We start from the raw sequence: 9,836 nt of genomic DNA, 5'->3' as shown, positions 1-9,836 counted from the left end.
CACACCTACACTTTTGTTCCGTTTGCATTCTTTCAGTTCTAATGCTCAGAAAAGAACCAGATAACACTTCCTGGGTAGTTAAAACCAGAGGAGGCAACAAAATGTGTGAAAAGCTCTGCAAAAGAGCGATGATTCAATATACACTGTGACTTACACTCAGAACTGCACAAAAGCCAACATGCCTCAGCCCTGCAAGCGTAGCTGTAAAACCCACTCTGCAAAACCTCCAAAGCTTAAATATCATGTTACAGTACCACATTCAAACACTTGCCAGAAGACACTGAATTGTATCAAACAATCCAGAATCCCTGGAAATCAGAGATGAGCTGCGCTATGAAGGCAGGAAAAAGTCTCCATGAGCTCCCAAAACCATGCAAGTGTTGCCTAGGCCAGCATAAATGCATGATGGTATTTCTGTACTGACTTATGCTGATTTTGCAGGGAAGCATGCACACATTCTTTGTCGAATATGCGGACATTCTCTACAAACCAGCCTGCACTTCTAGTGTTGCAGTTCCTTTGTAAAGCTAGGACCTGCCTGAGGGGGTGTTTTGCCATTGGTTTCAGTGGAAGCAGGAGGAGGGCCATGGTGCAGTGTATACCAATATTAACAAATGTTGAAAGAATATTCTTAGGGTTGCAAAGCCAAGCACAGAAAGTTAGGCTATTCCAGAATTAAGGCTTCAGAGGTGTAGCGGGGTTCACTTAGGGTCCAGAAGGCCGAGTCGGCAGGCCACAGTTCAACAGTCCCCGAAGTCCTGGGGGTGGCCTGCTCAGGCAATCGGGGAGTCTAGCAGTCAAGTTACAGTCCATCCTTCTCCAGGTTACCCCAGTCAGAGAAGGGGCAGAGGAAGGGTAGGGGGAACCCATCCCTTCCCTCTCCACCAGGTGCCAGCTCAGGGCTAAACAGGGAAGAGGTGAGGAGCATCTCAGCTCCTTCTAGCTAATACCCCCAGACCAGCTTCCCCGGGCCACTTCCTGCCACCCCCGTCTCTCCTCAGTTTGGGGCAAGGTCACAGCGCTCTGCCTCCTTCCCAGAAGAGGGTTGCTCAAGCAGTCTCAACAGTTCCGATAGTCAGCTAGGGCTTCACAGCTCCCTTCCTGGTGTCCAACGAGTCTCCCTTGTAAGGGAGAGAAAAAGGGGTCAGGCCCCTACTGCCCAAACAGACCTTACCACAGTCTCTCCCCAGTGGAGTCCTCTGTCCTAGAAGAGGCTGACTGCTACCTCTCTGCAGGCAGCCTCTCCCCCTGCTTGATTGTCAGAGTCACCTTGTAAGTCAGCCCTTCAATGTGCAGGATGCTCTGCAGCTGCTGAAGGGTGGAGCTTTCCGAGCTCAGTACAGCTCCATCACACTGTCACTCTTAGTGAGGGGTTTGTAAACCCCACCACAGGGGCACACACTGAGCAACAAAGTGAAAGCAAAATAGGGAACAGCTTCTTCCTGAATGAGCACCATCCATTCAGTTGCTGTCAGGGACGGGCTAGGTCTACCTGGCCCTGCCTGAATGTGGGGACTGGGCTAGATGACCTCTTGAGGTCCCTTCCAGCCCTACATGTCTGCGATTCTATGATGATGCATGCACACAAAGGGGTCAAGTTAATTGCTCAGATAACCTTAATTCTGGCATTTCCTAACTTCTGAGTGCTTGATGTTGCAAGCTCAATAATGAGGTTTTTTTTAACAGTTTTTGTGTGTGGATTTTTCTAGGTTTTAAAAAAAGCAAACTGAAACACACACACACACACAGAGAAATTCAATCATGTGGCATCATATTGACACCCACATGGATTATTAGCAGGTAGATTCACCGCACAGACCTCTGCCACTTGAGCTAACAGTGTAACTGATAGAAACAGTAGGTTGTCATCCTCGGTGTGGACCAGCATTAGAGAGAAATGGGACATTTTGCCGGAGGGTTTCAGAGATATTTTCTGATAGCAAAGGAATGGTGAGATTCAGGAATCTTGGATTCCATTCAAGATTCTGAAGGGGAATCTCTCCATTACCTCCAAGTGTGTCCCCTCCAGCCTGTCTTCCCCACCCCTGCCCCCTCATTTCAGTCCCATTTTCCTCACCTACCTAGTCCCAATCTTGGTCTCTTTACCCAGCAAGTCCCAGTCTCACCCTTTTGGAAATCCCATCTCAGTCTCCCCGCCAATCCTTATCCCCCACCCTAGCATCCCTCTACTGGTATGTGCAAACTGAAGTTTTTAAAAGGCTTATAACTTGGCCAAATTTTGGCAGATTTTCATGTGGACGGCAAAAGGCACATCCCTGACATAAAGGCCAAATGTCAAGTTCCTGCTCAATGAAGAGGCACTAAAGCTTTCCAAAGAAAAGGTCACCTGAACTTTTTTAACCTTGAAAAAAAACCTACATATTTTTCCCCTGGCCTCTTTTTCCAAAAACAGCTGAACCTTTTTGGCTGAAATTTTCCAAAAACCTTGATATGAGGCTGACATGCAGCATGGAAAATTTGAGCCCAATGGTAAAAGTTCTGCAAAGTTGTAAGCGTGACAGATATGGCAATTGCCATATCTTGGGGAGATCTTACTGTGTCAAGTTTACGTTTCATTGCGGGCCAGGGATTGTGTGTAATTCCCTGGGCAAGGGTGACCACAGCTCCTCCAGCAGCTAAGAACAGTGAGGGGCGATCAGACAAATTCACTCAGCGAGTAACACCCCAGAGAAGTACCCCCACCTGGACAGGCTCGCCGATACTAGTTCAGACTGGATTCTCCAGAGACCAACGGACAAAGAAAGGACTTTTGGATAAATAGCCTGAGTTTAAACTGACTCAGGCCTTCTTTCTGACACAGGAAATGGGCTGGAATTTCTGTCTAAGGGGGGCTCCAGACCATCCTGTGAAGGGTTGGAAGGACTTTGGCCTATGGAGGCCCACAAGACGGATGGGTGACCTCTGGTAAGCTTCTGAGCATGCGTGAAGGTTCTTTCATTGTTTTTGATATATTTTCTCTGTAATTATTTCACTTTAAGAATAAGTGAGCTTGCTTAGAAAGAGCTGAGTGGTAACTTCTAACTGGGCAATTACAACTGTTTGTAGCCTCTGAGAAGGGAGCAAAGTGCAGATGCAGCCTTGTTTAGGCAGCAGGGCTTGCTGGGATTAACACAATGTAGACTAAGACGTACTGGAGCATAAGCTTTCGTGGGTGAAAACCCACTGCATCTGACAAAGTGGGTATTCACCCACAAAAGCTTATGCTCCAATACGTCTGTTAGTCTATAAGGTGCCACAGGACTCTGTCGCTTTTTACAGATGCAGACTAACACAGCTACCCCTCTGATACTTGACACAATGTAGGCAGGGAATTAGGCACCCTTGAAAAAACCTGGTCAGGAGGGAGAGAGATGTGGGTCGCTGCCCAAGAGAGGTGATGGCGGAGAGCTGGAAGCTGAAAGGTGGGTGTCCCTGTTGGACCATAGAGGTGGATTACTGGTGCAGTTTCCCTGAACAGTGACAATAAGCCACTGAATAAAGGGTGTTATAATGGGCAGTGTCAGGCAGCCTTCATACTAGACAGTGCAACCAGCCCCACCACTAACAGAGCCTGATCCAAAGCCTGTCAAGGGGAGTCCTTCTATGGACCTTAATGGGCTTTAAATAAGGCCCCTAAGTTCTTCATTGCAGTACTTCCCATTGTAAGCACAGGGAATATAACAAATACTGGGGGGCAGTAAATATCCATTTTTAATTATTGGCATAATCTTACGTAGTCACATTTGACATGTCAGACACTCTGCCAATTCGCACGGCTTTTCTGTGACATGTGGCACATTAGCCATAGGAGCATATGGTCCTGCATTTTTTGTGCTATGTTTGTCTTCTACTAGGATATGGGTAAATCCATTCTCATGCGAAAGCTGAAGAGAACCTATGTAGGACAGATGGAAGTTAACATTGTTCTCTTGTGCTTGTGGGATCTTTGAAAAAAATCTGCTCAAATTGGCAGGCTATATTTTACTGTGCAAATAGGATATGGAAACCTAGTTGTGCTCTGGCAGACGTTCTCCAACTTTCCTATAACAGGCCCCACATCTTACTATTGAGATTGTCTCATGGGCACCTCCCACGATTGTATAACATCCCTATGGCAATTTATGTTACATGGAAAAGTTACATTGAGAAAGTATTTTGTGCCTTCCTTTAAAGCTGTCTCTAAGGTAATAAGAGTATTGACCTTTTTGAAAAAGTTAACCACACTAACATTTTTTGCTATTTATTTAATCTCTTCCTCTTCCACTGGCTTTGTTTCATTCAGCTCGAAACCAGGAAGAAAGCCAGCATACCACCTGAGCAGCGAGCTCTCTGGTAGATAACCAACAAGTGGGCCAGGAACCACATTCTGGGAACCTCTGCGTTAGTAATTTTATGCCATACTTTGTTGGTGTTCTGCTTTAGCAGTTGTTTACATGCAAGTTGCTTACAAGGCCACACATTTATATTTAATAGGCAAAATAAAAAAATGCTAATTCAACACCAATGCTTATACAACGGAGGGATGTTCAGCTGATTATAATGCCTTACCCTGATGTACTTGACTGTATTTTTCCAACTCATTTACTTCCGTGATCACATATAAACAACAGGATGGCACTGGGAACTGAACTTTGACACCAAAGTCTGCTGTTACTGCTACTTTGGATGCTGCTGCTGTTCTTTCTCCACAGCTGGGTTGGATCCCGGATGGAAATGTTTATTATCTCATCTTTGAAGAAGAAACATATTAAAAAAAATAGCTTTATTTACAGTGGGAAGGAGCTTTTTTTGCCTATCAGTGTGATAGCGTGTATAGTATCGACATATTCTAACTGCATTTGGAAGTATCAAATTGTGTCTTAAGGTAAATAGATATACATCAAAGTGTAATTTGAAATACATTGTTTTTCAGCACTTTTTAACATCTGTGCAAGAAAAGTTTGAAAAAAAGGCAAGATACATTATTTATTTAGAACATAAGAATGGCCATACAGGGTCAGACAATGGTCCATCTTCTAACAGCGACCAGTGCCAGATGCTTCAGAGGGAATGAACAGAACAGGGCAAGCTTGAGGGATCCATCCCCAGTCGCTCAGTCCCAGTTTCTGGAATTTGGAGGTTTATGGACACCCAGAACATGAGGTTGCATTCCTGACGGTCTTGGCTAATAGCCATTGATGGACCTATCCTCCATAAACGTATATAATTATTTTTTGAACCCACAACATCCCTTGGCAATGAGTTCTTCAGGCTGACTGTGTGTTGTGTGAACAGGAAGTAAAAAAGTACATCCTTGTGTTTGTTTTAAACCTGCTGCCTATTATGGGGAGGGACTTTGAATTACTACAGAGAATTCTTTAAGATGTATCTGCCTGGTGGGTCTTGCCCACATGCTCAGGGTCTAACTGACTGCCATATTTGGGATTGGGAAGGAATTTTCCCCTGGGTCAGATTGGCAGAGACCCTGAGATTGTTTTGGTCTTCCTCTGCAGCATGGGGCATGGGTCACTTGCAGGTTTAAACTAGTGTAAATGGTGAATACTTGGTAACTTGAAGTCTTTAGATTATAATTTGAGGACTTCAGTAACTCAGCGAGAGGGTAGGGGTCTATCACAGGAATGAGTGGCTGAGGTTCTGTGGCCTGCAATATGCAGGAAGACTAGACTATATGATCACAATGGTCCCTTCTGACCTTAAAGTCTATGAGTCTATTTTCATCATCTATTTCTCATGTTATGTGAAAGGGTAAATAACACTTTCCTATTCATTTTCTCCACACCATGCATCACTTTATAGATCTCTAGCATCTCTCTGCCCATTAATAATCTCTTTTCTAAACTGAACAGTCTGTTTTTGTAATCTCTCCTTATAGAGAAACTGTTCCATACCCCTAATAATTTTCATTGTCCTTTTCTTCACCTTTTCCAATTCTAATATATCTTTTTTGAGATGGAGCTATCAGCACTGAAGGCAGTATTCAAGCTGTGGGTGTATATAGTGGGATTATATTTACTGTTTTATGATCTATTCCTTTCCTAATGGTTCCTAATATTCTGTTAGCTTTTTTCACTGCTGCTACACATCGAATAGATGTTTTCAGAGAACTTTTTACTTGCAGAAAATGCAAATGGACAAATTGGAAATTTCAGAATGAAACGGAGCACAAATCTGATATCAGCTGTGATTACACAGGGATGAACATTTTAATGCATGAAAACCCTACTGAGCACTCTGTATGGATGGAACTTGTCTGATAGTGAAGGCAAAATTTTAAAATCTTGGCAATCATTTGGATTTTTCCTGCTGTCTGTCATAACAGGCCATATAGAACAATGTGGCAGAAGGGAATAATGTGACAGTGGCTAGGGACAGGACTCCAGTAACAACAAGAAGTTCCAATCATCTGATGCCTTCCCTTTGTGGGCATCTTGGCTTTCCAACAGAAAGAGAAGGCTATTGTCAGCGTTTTAATGTTAATTCATAATTACAGAAAGCATAGGAGAGCTGTAACGTTCAAAACATGTCATTAAAGCAAAACCATATGTGCTATGAAGTAAAAGACACAGGAGTAAATTGCTGGAAGAAATGCAGAGGGGGCTTTTTCTCACTTGGGACATTCTGGTCAATTAAAGTTTGTTATCAATGGAGTGCTGAGGAAGGTCACTTCACTCTTCTCTCTTGTGACAACTGATTTATATGTGCCAGGAGAAGAAAGTTATCGAAGGGGATAAATAACATCTTCATGGAAAGGTAAGCTTGACATAGTTCCTACAACTACTCAAGTCCCCAAATCCTGTTCTAAATTTGGTCTTGATGTTCTTGAGAGTTTGTGTCACAGAGCAAAGCACCAGAGGGTGGTGTGCAGTTTAGAACTGGAGGAGGCCAGCCTTATATAGAATCAAAAAATTCCCTAGTGGATTGTAGATGATAGACTATAATAGAGTAATTCTGTCAATGAGCAGGTTAGGAACTTTTTAATTTGTGAATTATAGCTATGAGACACCTTAATTCCTCTTTCAGAGGAACTTCAATCTATTGATTGTTGGAACTCAGCTTCCTGGCAGTACTAGTGGGTCTCGCTTTCTCTTAGTTTGGTCTCTAGTTAATACCATATCACTTGATGTTTAAGAACCGATTCAATCATACTGAGTAGTACCTAATTTCAAGGGACTATCTGCACAGTAAGCTAGCACTAAATGTGAGTAAGGGAGGCAGAGCTGAGTCTTTATACTGCACTTGTTCCCCAAGGGAACCCAAATCCTTTTATGTACATAGAGAAATCACTTTGCTCACCTTCAGGGTGGAATGCAACAGATATTTGTCAGTGCACAGCAACACTACATAACTGTTGAGGCCAAAAAGTGAAGTAGAATATCTTATACAATAGGAACCTACACTGGGAATTTAGGTATGTAGAATGTAGTTGCATAAGTTGGACATTGGCCATAACTCTGGGGCTAAGAAACCTACTCTCGCAAGAAGTGCCATGTTTTTTTTGTGTGGCCACAGTGGACAGGATGTTTGTTTTCCATCTCCTCTGAATGACAGCATGTCCAAAGGCAGAGTTTTCTCCTAACACCAGGCTTGGGCTTTTGTTTAGGACTGATTCAGAGGAAAGGGTGCCACTTAATGAATCAGAAAACCGTTTCCTTCGGTACTTGGGTTTTTCTTGGAGTCCTCCCAACCCAGTACTGAGCCACCCTGCTTAAACAGTGAAATCTAACAGGATTGCAGCACAAGATGAGTAGTTACAGGTACTGCACTGGGGCTCTTTCCTCATCTATGAGTTCTATATCACTTAGGCCCTGATCCAGCACACATTTACACACATCCTGAACTCTACACGTGTGAGTAGTCTCACTGAAGTCAATGGGATTACTCGTGTCTTTAAGGCTTTGCAGGATCAGCACCTTTAGTCTGTAAGTGTAATTGCTTGGATGAGCACAGTGAATCTATTTAACAAGGTCGTACCCAATTTGGCATCAGAACATGCTGCTGCCTCAGTTTCCCTTTCTTGGTCTTCCCAATAACTGTACCCAGCTCTCATATGAGAGAAATAACATCGCTGGGGGAACTGGTTTATGAAAACATCACAACAGTTCAAATGTTTAAGTTTACTTTAAAGCAAAGCAAGTCTTTCCCCAGCTCCCTTCAGCCCCTTTTCAGGCTCCCCAAACCCAGCTCCTAATCATCTTTGTCCAGCTTGTCCTCGTCCGTCCCTCCACAAACACAAGTCAATGCCACAACATTCTATTCAGTTGCAAGCACTTTCTTTCCATTTCTGGCCAAAGAATTTTGTCATGGGATCATCTCCTAATACCTGGTGTTTTCTCAAATATAATTTCTCTTTAGATTGTTGCTCCTCTTATGTTTCCTGCTCCTGCCCAGCCTATCCTATGGAGAGCTTCCTGCCTTCAACTGGAGGTTACTCTAGCCAGACCTTTTGTATCTGCCTCATGTGGAGACTCCCTTCCTCAACCCTCTCTAACCCTGAATTTCCCCTAGAGGCACCTTCCTTGAAGTCTCTCCCCTTCTCCCTACTGGATCAGGCACCTCAGGGCTGCTAACAAGTGATCTTGGTCACCTGACCCAGCTGCCCTGCTCAGCTCCACAGTGTGCTGGATAACTAGGCACACCACCCTAAAAAGACCAGCCCCACCTGTGAAAGTCTGCCTTTAAAAATTCTTCTTACTTTTGGTGTTGTTTTGCGCAGTAGCTGCTTTTCGAACTGAAATCACCTTGCCATGTTTGCTTAAACAAAGAAATAAAACTTTGAAGTCAGTGACTTTGTTATTTTAATAAATAGCTAATTTTTCAAGGGCCAAGCATATTATATATAGATATAAAATACACTTGGAAAAAGCAGTCTGCGTAGGGATAGTGAATTTCTTTTGTTTAACTATTCACTCTCCCACTAGAGACCATTTAGGCCAAGTTTGAGCCTGGAGCAACTTTTTATTGCTGAGTTGCAGTAACCCCTTGAAAATAGGGGTTTATAATGGAAACTCTGGCAAACCCATAGCTAGAGCTGCACTAGCAGCTGTTTCTGTAATGAAAGGTCTGTGCAGAGCAGGGACCAGAGAGTGAACAGCATAACAAGCTTTGTAACTTGCAAATATTAGAAATGATTGTGAACAGTCCATACGCCATGTTGGTGTCACCTAAGATTAGAGCAATCATATGTGTCTGTGCAGCACACATACATGAATTAATATGACAGGGGTATGTTACCAGCTGTTAAATGGAACATATTGCCCTGTTTATTTGGACTCGCAAATAAATGGGGGAGGGGGGGAAGTTACTCAGCTCTTCAGATAGTGATTGCAACAATAGGCGTTTGGGGATATTAAATGGATATGGTGGAATTCAAAGGCACAGGAGGATTTGTGCAGACAGCTAACTAGTCCATCAGTACATTAATAAAGCAACCAGCCTGAACTGAAAACCAACCTTTACCATAAAACCAGAATACAGAGTAGGATGTTCTGCCTCCCAGGGAACGTTAGGCTGGTCAATTCTGTGCATTCATCCAACTTGCAATTTTCAGCATGCACACAAATGTAAATGCAGGGCTCTCTGCTATCCCAGAAACCTTTGCTACTCGCCCCTTCAATAGTATAGTTACAATTATTTGTATAGCTTCTCACAGTGATGTGATACAAACTGCAAATGCTGTAGGTGAGAACTAGGGTGACCAGATAGCAAGCGTGAAAAATCAGGACACTTTATTTTTTGGGAGTGGGGTGGGTAATAGTTGCCTATATAACACAAAGCCCCTAATATCGGGACATCTGGTCATCTTCGCAAGAGCTGAATCCCTCTCTCATTTAGATTTG

This window comes from Mauremys mutica, chromosome 2, assembly GCF_020497125.1.
Source record: "Mauremys mutica isolate MM-2020 ecotype Southern chromosome 2, ASM2049712v1, whole genome shotgun sequence".
NCBI classification, from domain to species: domain Eukaryota; kingdom Metazoa; phylum Chordata; order Testudines; family Geoemydidae; genus Mauremys; species Mauremys mutica.
This window is presented reverse-complemented; position numbering follows the sequence as displayed.